The sequence below is a fragment of the Mandrillus leucophaeus genome, unplaced genomic scaffold, assembly GCF_000951045.1.
Source record: "Mandrillus leucophaeus isolate KB7577 unplaced genomic scaffold, Mleu.le_1.0 Scaffold351, whole genome shotgun sequence".
Lineage (NCBI taxonomy): Eukaryota > Metazoa > Chordata > Mammalia > Primates > Cercopithecidae > Mandrillus > Mandrillus leucophaeus.
Genome location: NW_012103710.1, coordinates 1066581 through 1072027, shown reverse-complemented (window position 1 = coordinate 1072027; position 5447 = coordinate 1066581). Strand labels below are relative to the sequence as shown.

Here is a 5447-nt window from a genome sequence, read left to right as displayed (position 1 = left end):
TTCCAGCAAGAACTAATGACATTTTCTCTGAAATACCCCACTCCATCCCCCTGCACCCAGACACACAATCCAATGGTTTCCATTAAAACTGGAAGTTTCAGAACCATAGCTAATCTGCAATGTAAGCACATGGAATCAGAAAGGCTAATAGATTCCATAGTCATCAACCACCCTCCTGCTTTGGATCACAGACTAGGGAGGCATGGTTTGAACATGTGAAATAAATGTAGAGATTACATAATGCAGCTTTAAATTGTAGTTCATTTTAAATAGACCACTATTAGGAAAATGTGTGTGTGTGTGTGTGTGTGTGTGTGTGTGTTTCTAGGGGAATGTGGTTTGAAGAAGTATGATTTATGTGATCTGGGAAAATCCTTACAAATGAATTCCATCCCACCCGCTCAAGAAAATAATATGATTGTAGCAGCTACCTGATTAAGCTGTATTCTATTACTAGTCTATGATCAGTATCACTCTGCTGCTTGTCTTATATGCCGGCACAGTAAATAATAACAAGAAGCCGTTAAAATAAGTATTTATAGTTAAGTCTCGATGGGTCACACAAGAGGGTTTTTGGTTGTATTGAATGGAAATAATTGTTTCTCTAACACACTTTCAATAGCATTAATAAGATCCACTTAACCAAATGTCATATCTTATGTCCTGTGAGGAAATATCTTACCTCAAAGTATAGTCTAGAGTGTCAGGAAGGAGTGCTAGAAGAACCTGGTTCTCATTTCTTAAATTTTCTCTTATGATACTTATCAGTGCTATGAGTATTCAGAGGAATGTCTTAGTAAAAAGGGTTGACACCGCTCCCAAGAAATCAGTGAAATAATGAGACAAAAGCATGAGTCAAATAGAGTTGGAGGCCACTGATGAATAAGGTTCAGAATACAGAAGGCTTCAAGTAGTAGAAAAAGTTTCTATTTATCTTTTTAAAGCTACTGTATATACAAATTAAAACTAAACTAGTCCTCTCATCCTTGGTTTCAATGACCATAAAGCAAAAGGGCATATATCAGATTTGCCTTGGTTGCTACAACCAATTTATTGTTTCAGAAGATTTAGAATCTTCTGAAATACAATATTCCTAATTTTTCCAAAGATTTTCATATTATGCATTAGTCTCCAGGAAATTTATCATACTGTATCAATTTCATAAAATACACTTCTTTCATAATCACTAATTTCCACAGTGATATACGGAAAGATATAAGAAAATACTATAAGAAAATACGCTATTTTCTGGGCAGGCGCTGTGGCTCATGCCTGTAATCCCAGCACTTTGGGAGGTCGAGGCGAGTGGATCACCTGAGGTCAGGAGTTCAAGACCAGCCTGGCCAATATGGTGAAACCCCATTTCCACTAAAAATACAAAAATTAGCCAGGCGTGGTAGCATACACCTGTAGTCCTAGCTACTCAGGAGGCTGAGGCAGGAGAATTGCTTGAACTCAGGAGGTGGAGGTTGCTAGTGAGCCGAGATTGTGCCATTGCACTGTAGCCTATATTGTCTGTGCTTAGATTGTGAGTCTTTCAAAGAAATGCTAATTGCTTAACGTCTGAAGAAACTTCATCTCTCAGAGTAATTTCAATTTTCTTTTGACTATTAAGTTTCTGGTAGCAGGAAGGCTTAATTTGGCAAACCCTTGCATTTTAAAAGTTTAAAATGAGAGAAACAGAAGGCCACCAAAGAACCATTCTGAAGTAGAAATAAGTTCTAATTCAAAAATTATTCATTCTAGCCCCCAGGATGAAGACGAATTGCAATTAGGCCTTGTAATGGAATAATTGCAAACATATTTTCTCCAAATACCTAGGAGAATAAATGATTTTTCCAACAAAATACTTTATCAATAAGCAGAAGCTTTCAAATACATATGTGACATGTACCTTTATCAAATGATTGCTTAATAGAGTTTTACAGATCAGCTGAAAGTTTTTAAATCAATTTATTTTTGATTTTCAAATAATTTTTTTTCTTTGATTTTGCCAGGGAAATTGTTTAAATGAGCCAGTATTCCACAAACCATAGTGAAACAAAAGAAGTTGACATTTTAAATAAGGCAACAAGCTTTCATACTCCTGAAATTTCTTATACTATGGATTAATTTTGCTTTCTTGAAATTCTAGCTATCTTGGTTTTCACAACACAACATTTTTCTCGGTTCTCCTGCTTCCTCTGTGGTCATCTTTTTTGGTTTGTTTGATCTCTTTTGTCCTCATCCTCTTCCTAATTTTTAAATGTAAGTCTTCCTTTCAGGGTTGGGTCTTTGTTTCCAATCTTTCCCACTTTGCTGCCATGTGCCCAGGCTCAGTCTCTCTTCTAAAACATGGTCCTTTGTATTTCTTCCTAATGTGTTGAAAATCAAAGTCATCACACCTTTTTCCACGAGTTTCCAGGCTCTGTTTGTAACAGAACCATTTCCTCAGTCATACTGTCTCTTTAAGCATCTGAGATGTCTCTTACTTTTCTTCTAGTTCCTGGGTCAATCACCCCATCACTGCAGCCATCTTTTTCTCTTCTATTTCTTCTTCCTTACCCTTGTTTCAGGCAGTCATTTTTCCCTTGCATAATATAATGAAATGTAATTGATGTCCCTACCTCTTGTCTCTGTCACGATGAATGCCATGGTAATACTTACAAATCAATCTTCCCGAAGTATAGTATTAGCTATGTCATTTCTCTACCAAAAATCCTTACGAGTTTGCCATTTTCTGCTATATAAAGTACAATATTCTCATCCTGGCACACAAGTCCATCCAAATACGGGCCTACCATGTTCTCATCCTCTCACAGTAATGTGTATCTCAGCCAAACTGGTGTTGTTGGTATTCCTAGGACTAACTTCGTGATTTCCTAACTTTTTGCCTTCATCAATGCTTTTCCTTTAATGAGGACTTTCCTACCCTATCATCTGCCTCAAGTTGTTAACATAGCGCTTAATTTTCAAATGCTACCTTACACAGGAAGCCTTCCTTCAACTTCTAGCCAGGCACAATTCCTTTTGTTTCTTTTATCTTCATCTTCCCACAGCATTGTGCTTCTATGTTTCTAGTGGTACCAACCTTGTTCCACTTTAGCTATTTGAGGATGTGTTTATTGCAATTCAACACATTTTTAATTACTCATATATAAAATAAAATGAAGGGCACCTATTACAGTGTAAAGTCTCTGGGGGAAGGACTGGCTTATTCATATTTGTCTTTGATGTAGCACACTGCAGGGGCCTAGGCAGTAATAGATGCTTTAATTACTATTGGTTTTACTGAATTGTGAAGACAGCAATAATATTTAGTACATGTACATTTAGATATAAGTTTGCTCTGCAGTTATTTGAGGCATCTTAGAAAACAATCTAAGATTTAAGTCCTAAGGGATATCGTTTTTCAGATTTTAGAAGTCAGGATGGTTCTTTGGAGTTTTCATTTTTTCTTTTAATGAAATGAAAATAAAGCTGATTTAGCGGAGCCGGCGTCTCTGCCACGTTATGTCTGAGGCGGCTGTCATGGGCATGACGGATACTGCGGATTCTGCGACAGCCCGCGTGGGGTCCGCCGCTCTGCTAGCGCCGGGAGCTGCGGTGACACCATGAGCCGGGGCACCCGTTCCCTCCACAGCAAGATCAGCCGCATCTCCAAGGCAGAGATCTGCTACGAGGGCACCTCTGCACAACCCACACCTAGAACCCCACCGTAGCCCTCGCCAAAATTCCATTTTCTGGTACAGAAGATACATCGTCCAGTACCACCTCGAGATGAAGTATTGGAATATATTGTGTTCTGTGGGAGTGACATTAAAGACCTCACTGTTTGTGAGCCACCAAAACCACAGGGTTCTGTGCCTGAAGACCCAGCTATCCTTCAGTCCTCACTAGGCTCATCAACTTCTTCATTCCAGTGAGTGGGTTCTCACGGGCCTTTCGCCAGGATGCCCATATACAGTCAGTTCAGTCCAAGCTCCTTAGTTGGGTAGGAGTTTCCTGCTGTTGGTGTTGCTGGAAGCTCTTTGGCATCGTTTGGAATAGAAACATCAAACAGTGGTATCTTACCCCAAAGTAGTGTGTTGGCTCTGCCTTAACACAGGATACAAGATCTCTAAAAGCACAGTTGTCTCAAGTTCCCTCAAACCCTCAGTTAGATATTTTGAGGAAAGCTCAACCGTGGAACAAGCACTGAAGACTGTCTCCGACCATTTACCTGCTCCAGCACCTGTTGGGAGAAGGAGCCCTGTATCAACTAGGCCTTTGCCATCTACTAACCAAAAAGCAATAGAGAATCAAGAGCACTGGTGAGCTCAAGTACACAATGTTCCAAGACCAGAAAACGAGCAACTCAGAAATGATAGCAAGAGACAAGTAGCTCCAGGTGCTCCTTCAGCTCCAAGGAGAGGGCGTGCGGTTCAGCGAAGTACCAGGGGAAGATTTGGTATTCTACGAGATGGACCAATGAAATTTGAGAAAGGTTTCGACTTTGAAAGTGCGAATGCACAATTCAACAAGGGAGAGATTGACAGAGATTTTCATAATAAACTTAAAAGAAGATAAACGTGAGAAACAGGAGGAACCTGTAAATGGTGAGGATAACTGTGACCCAGGAGCTGATACCCAAAACAGTGAAGGAAATGCTGATGAAGAAGATCCACTTGGACCTAATTGCTAGTAGGAAAAAACTAAATCCTTCTTTGATAATATTTCTTGTGATGACAATAGGGAACGGAGATCAACATGGGCTGAAGAAAAAAGATTAAACGCTAAAACATTTGGAATCCCACTTTATCCAAACCGTGGCCATGGAAGATGCAGAGGCAGAGGAATCCTTGGTTTCTGTGGTGGCAGAGGGCATGGTGGTGGCAGATGTGACACTTTCACCATCCCTGGAAGATCTCACAGTGGATTCGGAGGAGGTCATGGGGGCAGGGAGTGCTCGGATTTTGAATATAGGAAAGAAAACAAAGTTGCTGGATAGTCTATAAACAAGTCTCTGAAAAGAGGTGAATGTTTAGCTCTTCATGGTCCTGAAAATTGATTTCAGTCTTTGTGAAGAATGAAGTGAATTCGCTGTACGTTTGTCATCAGCACCGGGTTTTTGTTTTGTGTTTGTTTTTCTGCTTAATTTCAAAGATAAAATGAGGTTACTTTGTGGGGTGGGGAGGAGAAAGGCTAATCTTAAAAAATGAACATAAAATATATTTGGAATAGCACACAGTGAAGTAATTCCTTATGTACAGTTAAGCAGTACTTCAGTGGGACTTATAAGTATTTTTTCCTCACTAAAAGTGTATTTTTTAAATTACTAAATCATATTTGACAATTGCAAGTTGCCTGCAAATAGGGCTGTGATACTGTGTTTTGGGCCACAGAAGGTTGTGTGTGTGCATGTGTGTATCTTTCTCCTTCCTTTTGGGGAATCCTGTAATATGAGGTAGCTTATTTCATCAATTATT

General features: G+C 39.4%; 1 pseudogene; it reads left to right on the top strand.

Annotated features, from left to right (window-relative positions):
* Positions 1 to 3593: 3593 nt before the first annotated feature.
* Positions 3594 to 4969, top strand: LOC105546254 (annotated as a pseudogene).
* The last annotated feature ends 478 nt before the right edge of the window (positions 4970 to 5447 follow it).